The following is a 7,500-nucleotide window of genomic DNA, read 5'->3' as shown; positions in this document are numbered from 1 at the left end:
AGCGGGTATAGGGCGCCTCCTGCGCTTAAAAGCTAACGGCACCTGGTATTCCCAGGCGGTCTCCCATCCAAGTACTAACCAGGCCCATCCCTGTTTAGCTTCCGAGATCAGACGAGATCAGGCGTGCTCAAGGGGGTGTGGCCGTAAGCGAGAGCACGGCTCGCTGGCACCCTTCTTATTGAGAGGACAGCTCCGTCACCTCTTTTATGACGCTGCTCTTTTTCCCTTGCGTTTTTCTCTTCTTCCCACGTTCTCTCTCTTCACTGCCTTCGTCCCCGCTCTATTTCACTTCAGCCTTTCACTCTTGCTTCCTTCCAATGAGGACGGAGCTGCGGGAGAAAGGGCGCTATAGAGGATCGCTGTGGAGAGCTGCTGCTGTGCTTTGACATCTGAGCTCTGTGGAAAACGATCTCAATACAATTCTGAAAAACGCGACTCTCCGAACGCCAGCCGAACAAGTCTCCACAGCCGAAGCGCTGTGTCTCTTTTCAGCTGGCGATAAACCTTTCCTCGATCCTTTGCGGACTTGTAAAACTGTTCCTGATCAGAATAAAAAACGCTCACGCTAATACACAAGCACCCGTGTCTCGCCAAAGCTGACAAATAAACAGACGGACAAGCCGCACTGCACGTGTGAACAGGGGAACGAGCGAGCGAGCGGGGATAGGGCGCCTCCTGCGCTTAAAAGCTTACAGCACCTGGTATTCCCAGGCGGTCTCCCATCCAAGTACTAACCAGGCCCATCCCTGTTTAGCTTCCGAGATCAGATGAGATCAGGCGTGCTCAAGGGGGTGTGGCCGTAAGCGAGAGCAAGGCTCGCTGGCACCCTTCTTATTGAGAGGACAGCTCCGTCACCTCTTTTACGACGCTGCTTTTTTTCCCTTGCGTTTTTCTCTTCTTCCCACGTTCTCTCTCTTCACTGCCTTCGTCCCCGCTCTATTTCACTTCAGCCTTTCACTCTTGCTTCCTTCCAATGAGGACGGAGCTGCGGGAGAAAGGGCGCTATAGAGGATCGCTGTGGAGAGCTGCTGCTGTGCTTTGACATCTGAGCTCTGTGGAAAACGATCTCAATACAATTCTGAAAAACGCGACTCTCCGAACGCCAGCCGAACAAGTCTCCACAGCCGAAGCGCTGTGTCTCTTTTCAGCTGGCGATAAACCTTTCCTCGATCCTTTGCGGACTTGTAAAACTGTTCCTGATCAGAATAAAAAACCATCACGCTAATACACAAGCACCCGTGTCTCGCCAAAGCTGACAAATAAAGAGACGGACAAGCCGCACTGCACGTGTGAACAGGGGAATGAGCGAGCGAGCGGGGATAGGGCGCCTCCTGCGCTTAAAAGCTTACCGCACCTGGTATTCCCAGGCGGTCTCCCATCCAAGTACTAACCAGGCCCATCCCTGTTTAGCTTCCGAGATCAGACGAGATCAGGCGTGCTCAAGGGGGTGTGGCCGTAAGCGAGAGCAAGGCTCGCTGGCACCCTTCTTATTGAGAGGACAGCTCCGTCACCTCTTTTACGACGCTGCTTTTTTTCCCTTGCGTTTTTCTCTTCTTCCCACGTTCTCTCTCTTCACTGCCTTCGTCCCCGCTCTATTTCACTTCAGCCTTTCACTCTTGCTTCCTTCCAATGAGGACGGAGCTGCGGGAGAAAGGGCGCTATAGAAAATCGCTGTGGAGAGCTGCTGCTGTGCTTTGACATCTGAGCTCTGTGGAAAACGATCTCAATACAATTCTGAAAAACGCGACTCTCCGAACGCCAGCCGAACAAGTCTCCACAGCCGAAGCGCTGTGTCTCTTTTCAGCTGGCGATAAACCTTTCCTCGATCCTTTGCTGACTTGTAAAACTGTTCCTGATCAGAATAAAAAAAGCTCACGCTAATACACAAGCACCCGTGTCTCGCCAAAGCTGACAAATAAACAGACGGACAAGCCGCACTGCACGTGTGAACAGGGGAATGAGCGAGCGAGCGGGGATAGGGCGCCTCCTGCGCTTAAAAGCTTACAGCACCTGGTATTCCCAGGCGGTCTCCCATCCAAGTACTAACCAGGCCCATCTCTGTTCAGCTTCCAAGATCAGACGAGATCAGGAGTGCTCAAGGGTGTGTGGCCGTAAGCGAGAGCAAGGCTCGCTGGCACCCTTCTTATTGAGAAGACAGCTCCGTCACCTCTTTTACGACGCTGCTTTTTTCCCTTGCGTTTTTCTCTTCTTCCCACGTTCTCTCTCTTCACTGCCTTCGTCCCCGCTCTATTTCACTTCAGCCTTTCACTCTTGCTTCCTTCCAATGAGGACGGAGCTGCGGGAGAAAGGGCGCTATAGAGGATCGCTGTGGAGAGCTGCTGCTGTGCTTTGACATCTGAGCTCTGTGGAAAACGATCTCAATACAATTCTGAAAAACGCGACTCTCCGAACGCCAGCCGAACAAGTCTCCACAGCCGAAGCGCTGTGTCTCTTTTCAGCTGGCGATAAACCTTTCCTCGATCCTTTGCGGACTTGTAAAACTGTTCCTGATCAGAATAAAAAACGCTCACGCTAATACACAAGCACCCATGTCTCGCCAAAGCTGACAAATAAACAGACGGACAAGCCGCACTGCACGTGTGAACAGGGGAATGAGCGAGCGAGCGGGGATAGGGCGCCTCCTGCGCTTAAAAGCTTACAGCACCTGGTATTCCCAGGCGGTCTCCCATCCAAGTACTAACCAGGCCCATCCCTGTTTAGCTTCCGAGATCAGACGAGATCAGGCGTGCTCAAGGGGGTGTGGCCGTAAGCTAGACCAAAGCTCGCTGGCACCCTTCTTATTGAGAGGACAGCTCCGTCACCTCTTTTACGACGCTGCTTTTTTTCCCTTGCGTTTTTCTCTTCTTCCCACGTTCTCTCTCTTCACTGCCTTCGTCCCCGCTCTATTTCACTTCAGCCTTTCACTCTTGCTTCCTTCCAATGAGGACGGAGCTGCGGGAGAAAGGGCGCTATAGAGGATCGCTGTGGAGAGCTGCTGCTGTGCTTTGACATCTGAGCTCTGTGGAAAACGATCTCAATACAATTCTGAAAAACGCGACTCTCCGAACGCCAGCCGAACATGTCTCAACAGCCGAAGCGCTGTGTCTCTTTTCAGCTGGCGATAAACCTTTCTTCGATCCTTTGCGGACTTGTAAAACTGTTCCTGATCAGAATAAAAAACGCTCACGCTAATACACAAGCACCCGTGTCTCGCCAAAGCTGACAAATAAACAGACGGACAAGCCGCACTGCACGTGTGAACAGGGGAATGAGCGAGCGAGCGGGTATAGGGCGCCTCCTGCGCTTAAAAGCTAACGGCACCTGGTATTCCCAGGCGGTCTCCCATCCAAGTACTAACCAGGCCCATCCCTGTTTAGCTTCCGAGATCAGACGAGATCAGGCGTGCTCAAGGGGGTGTGGCCGTAAGCGAGAGCACGGCTCGCTGGCACCCTTCTTATTGAGAGGACAGCTCCGTCACCTCTTTTATGACGCTGCTCTTTTTCCCTTGCGTTTCTCTCTTCTTCCCACGTTCTCTCTCTTCACTGCCTTCGTCCCCGCTCTATTTCACTTCAGCCTTTCACTCTTGCTTCCTTCCAATGAGGACGGAGCTGCGGGAGAAAGGGCGCTATAGAGGATCGCTGTGGAGAGCTGCTGCTGTGCTTTGACATCTGAGCTCTGTGGAAAACGATCTCAATACAATTCTGAAAAACGCGACTCTCCGAACGCCAGCCGAACAAGTCTCCACAGCCGAAGCGCTGTGTCTCTTTTCAGCTGGCGATAAACCTTTCCTCGATCCTTTGCGGACTTGTAAAACTGTTCCTGATCAGAATAAAAAACGCTCACGCTAATACACAAGCACCCGTGTTTCGCCAAAGCTGACAAATAAACAGACGGACAAGCCGCACTGCACGTGTGAACAGGGGAATGAGCGAGCGAGCGGGGATAGGGCGCCTCCTGCGCTTAAAAGCTTACAGCACCTGGTATTCCCAGGCGGTCTCCCATCCAAGTACTAACCAGGCCCATCCCTGTTCAGCTTCCGAGATCAGATGAGATCAGGCGTGCTCAAGGGGGTGTGGCCGCAAGCGAGAGCAAGGCTCGCTGGCACCCTTCTTATTGAGAGGACAGCTCCGTCACCTCTTTTACGACGCTGCTTTTTTTCCCTTGCGTTTTTCTCTTCTTCCCACGTTCTCTCTCTTCACTGCCTTCGTCCCCGCTCTATTTCACTTCAGCCTTTCACTCTTGCTTCCTTCCAATGAGGACGGAGCTGCGGGAGAAAGGACGCTATAGAGGATCGCTGTGGAGAGCTGCTGCTGTGCTTTGACATCTGAGCTCTGTGGAAAACGATCTCAATACAATTCTGAAAAACGCGACTCTCCGAACGCCAGCCGAACAAGTCTCCACAGCCGAAGCGCTGTGTCTCTTTTCAGCTGGCGATAAACCTTTCCTCGATCCTTTGCGGACTTGTAAAACTGTTCCTGATCAGAATAAAAAACGCTCACGCTAATACACAAGCACCCGTGTCTCGCCAAAGCTGACAAATAAACAGACGGACAAGCCGCACTGCACGTGTGAACAGGGGAATGAGCGAGCGAGCAGGGATAGGGCGCCTCCTGCGCTTAAAAGCTTACAGCACCTGGTATTCCCAGGCGGTCTCCCATCCAAGTACTAACCAGGCCCATCCCTGTTTAGCTTCCGATATCAGATGAGATCAGGCGTGCTCAAGGGGGTGTGGCCATAAGCGAGAGCAAGGCTCGCTGGCACCCTTCTTATTGAGAGGACAGCTCCGTCACCTCTTTTACGACGCTGCTTTTTTTCCCTTGCGTTTTTCTCTTCTTCCCACGTTCTCTCTCTTCACTGCCTTCGTCCCCGCTCTATTTCACTTCAGCCTTTCACTCTTGCTTCCTTCCAATGAGGACGGAGCTGCGGGAGAAAGGGCGCTATAGAGGATCGCTGTGGAGAGCTGCTGCTGTGCTTTGACATCTGAGCTCTGTGGAAAACGATCTCAATACAATTCTGAAAAACGCGACTCTCCGAACGCCAGCCGAACAAGTCTCCACAGCCGAAGCGCTGTGTCTCTTTTCAGCTGGCGATAAACCTTTCCTCGATCCTTTGCGGACTTGTTAAACTGTTCATGATCAGAATAAAAAACGCTCACGCTAATACACTAGCACCCGTGTCTCGCCAAAGCTGACAAATAAACAGATGGACAAGCCGCACTGCACGTGTGAACAGGGGAATGAGCGAGCGAGCGGGGATAGGGCGCCTCCTGCGCTTAAAAGCTTACAGCACCTGGTATTCCCAGGCGGTCTCCCATCCAAGTACTAACCAGGCCCATCCCTGTTTAGCTTCCGAGATCAGATGAGATCAGGCGTGCTCAAGGGGGTGTGGCCGTAAGCGAGATCAAGGCTGGCTGGCACCCTTCTTATTGAGAGGACAGCTCCGTCACCTCTTTTACGACGCTGCTTTTTTTCCCTTGCGTTTCTCTCTTCTTCCCACGTTCTCTCTCTTCACTGCCTTCGTCCCCGCTCTATTTCACTTCAGCCTTTCACTCTTGCTTCCTTCCAATGAGGACGGAGCTGCGGGAGAAAGGGCGCTATAGATGATCGCTGTGGAGAGCTGCTGCTGTGCTTTGACATCTGAGCTCTGTGGAAAACGATCTCAATACAATTCTGAAAAACGCGACTCTCCGAACGCCAGCCGAACAAGTCTCCACAGCCGAAGCGCTGTGTCTCTTTTCAGCTGGCGATAAACCTTTCCTCGATCCTTTGCGGACTTGTAAAACTGTTCCTGATCAGAATAAAAAACGCTCACGCTAATACACAAGCACCCGTGTCTCGCCAAAGCTGACAAATAAACAGACGGACAAGCCGCACTGCACGTGTGAACAGGGGAATGAGCGAGCGAGCGGGGATAGGGCGCCTCCTGCGCTTAAAAGCTTACAGCACCTGGTATTCCCAGGCGGTCTCCCATCCAAGTACTAACCAGGCCCATCCCTGTTTAGCTTCCGAGATCAGACGAGATCAGGCGTGCTCAAGGGGGTGTGGCCATAAGCGAGAGCAAGGCTCGCTGGCACCCTTCTTATTGAGAGGACAGCTCCGTCACCTCTTTTACGACGCTGCTTTTTTTCCCTTGCGTTTTTCTCTTCTTCCCACGTTCTCTCTCTTCACTGCCTTCGTTCCCGCTCCATTTCACTTCAGCCTTTCACTCTTCCTTCCTTCCAATGAGGACGGAGCTGCGGGAGAAAGGGCGCTATAGAGGATCGCTGTGGAGAGCTGCTGCTGTGCTTTGACATCTGAGCTCTGTGGAAAACGATCTCAATACAATTCTGAAAAACGCGACTCTCCGAACGCCAGCCGAACAAGTCTCCACAGCCGAAGCGCTGTGTCTCTTTTCAGCTGGCGATAAACCTTTCCTCGATCCTTTGCGGACTTGTAAAACTGTTCCTGATCAGAATAAAAAACGCTCACGCTAATACACAAGCACCCGTGTCTCGCCAAAGCTGACAAATAAACAGACGGACAAGCCGCACTGCACGTGTGAACAGGGGAATGAGCGAGCGAGCGGGGATAGGGCGCCTCCTGCGCTTAAAAGCTTACAGCACCTGGTATTCCCAGGCGGTCTCCCATCCAAGTACTAACCAGGCCCATCCCTGTTTAGCTTCCGAGATCAGACGAGATCAGGCGTGCTCAAGGGGGTGTGGCCGTAAGCTAGACCATAGCTCGCTGGCACCCTTCTTATTGAGAGGACAGCTCCGTCACCTCTTTTACGACGCTGCTTTTTTTCCCTTGCGTTTTTCTCTTCTTCCCACGTTCTCTCTCTTCACTGCCTTCGTCCCCGCTCTATTTCACTTCAGCCTTTCACTCTTGCTTCCTTCCAATGAGGACGGAGCTGCGGGAGAAAGGGCGCTATAGAGGATCGCTGTGGAGAGCTGCTGCTGTGCTTTGACATCTGAGCTCTGTGGAAAACGATCTCAATACAATTCTGAAAAACGCGACTCTCCGAACGCCAGCCGAACAAGTCTCCACAGCCGAAGCGCTGTGTCTCTTTTCAGCTGGCGATAAACCTTTCCTCGATCCTTTGCGGACTTGTAAAACTGTTCCTGATCAGAATAAAAAACGCTCACGCTAATACACAAGCACCCGTATCTCGCCAAAGCTGACAAATAAACAGACGGACAAGCCGCACTGCACGTGTGAACAGGGGAATGAGCGAGCGAGCGGGGATAGGGCGCCTCCTGCGCTTAAAAGCTTACAGCACCTGGTATTCCCAGGCGGTCTCCCATCCAAGTACTAACCAGGCCCATCCCTGTTTAGCTTCCGAGATCAGATGAGATCAGGCGTGCTCAAGGGGGTGTGGCCATAAGCGAGAGCAAGGCTCGCTGGCACCCTTCTTATTGAGAGGACAGCTCCGTCACCTCTTTTACGACGCTGCTTTTTTTCCCTTGCGTTTTTCTCTTCTTCCCACGTTCTCTCTCTTCACTGCCTTCGTCCCCGCTCTATT

At 52.5% G+C, this 7,500-nt stretch overlaps 1 protein-coding gene, 11 non-coding genes and 1 pseudogene across 12 annotated transcripts in view; all 13 read right to left on the bottom strand.

Annotated features, from left to right (window-relative positions):
* LOC107076200 (antigen WC1.1-like) overlaps positions 1 to 7,500 on the bottom strand; it is a 455,354-nt gene that overhangs the window by 250,031 nt on the left and 197,823 nt on the right. The window lies entirely within an intron of this gene.
* Positions 31 to 149, bottom strand: LOC138216068 (5S ribosomal RNA). Its single transcript, XR_011179781.1, has one exon. It is a non-coding gene; the product is annotated as a 5S ribosomal RNA (ribosomal RNA).
* LOC138217042 (5S ribosomal RNA) lies at positions 687 to 805 on the bottom strand. Its single transcript, XR_011180755.1, has one exon. It is a non-coding gene; the product is annotated as a 5S ribosomal RNA (ribosomal RNA).
* LOC138216836 (5S ribosomal RNA) lies at positions 1,343 to 1,461 on the bottom strand. The gene has a single exon (XR_011180548.1). It is a non-coding gene; the product is annotated as a 5S ribosomal RNA (ribosomal RNA).
* On the bottom strand, positions 1,999 to 2,117 carry LOC138218993 (5S ribosomal RNA; annotated as a pseudogene).
* Positions 2,654 to 2,772, bottom strand: LOC138244343 (5S ribosomal RNA). The gene has a single exon (XR_011192956.1). It is a non-coding gene; the product is annotated as a 5S ribosomal RNA (ribosomal RNA).
* Positions 3,310 to 3,428, bottom strand: LOC138216067 (5S ribosomal RNA). Its single transcript, XR_011179780.1, has one exon. It is a non-coding gene; the product is annotated as a 5S ribosomal RNA (ribosomal RNA).
* LOC138217475 (5S ribosomal RNA) lies at positions 3,966 to 4,084 on the bottom strand. The gene has a single exon (XR_011181187.1). It is a non-coding gene; the product is annotated as a 5S ribosomal RNA (ribosomal RNA).
* On the bottom strand, positions 4,622 to 4,740 carry LOC138217100 (5S ribosomal RNA). Its single transcript, XR_011180813.1, has one exon. It is a non-coding gene; the product is annotated as a 5S ribosomal RNA (ribosomal RNA).
* On the bottom strand, positions 5,278 to 5,396 carry LOC138217031 (5S ribosomal RNA). The gene has a single exon (XR_011180744.1). It is a non-coding gene; the product is annotated as a 5S ribosomal RNA (ribosomal RNA).
* On the bottom strand, positions 5,934 to 6,052 carry LOC138245253 (5S ribosomal RNA). Its single transcript, XR_011193864.1, has one exon. It is a non-coding gene; the product is annotated as a 5S ribosomal RNA (ribosomal RNA).
* LOC138244342 (5S ribosomal RNA) lies at positions 6,590 to 6,708 on the bottom strand. Its single transcript, XR_011192955.1, has one exon. It is a non-coding gene; the product is annotated as a 5S ribosomal RNA (ribosomal RNA).
* LOC138244766 (5S ribosomal RNA) lies at positions 7,246 to 7,364 on the bottom strand. Its single transcript, XR_011193381.1, has one exon. It is a non-coding gene; the product is annotated as a 5S ribosomal RNA (ribosomal RNA).

The sequence above is a fragment of the Lepisosteus oculatus genome, chromosome 14, assembly GCF_040954835.1.
Source record: "Lepisosteus oculatus isolate fLepOcu1 chromosome 14, fLepOcu1.hap2, whole genome shotgun sequence".
Lineage (NCBI taxonomy): Eukaryota > Metazoa > Chordata > Actinopteri > Semionotiformes > Lepisosteidae > Lepisosteus > Lepisosteus oculatus.
Note: the sequence above shows the minus strand (reverse complement) of the source record. Positions and strands in the feature narration are given on the sequence as shown.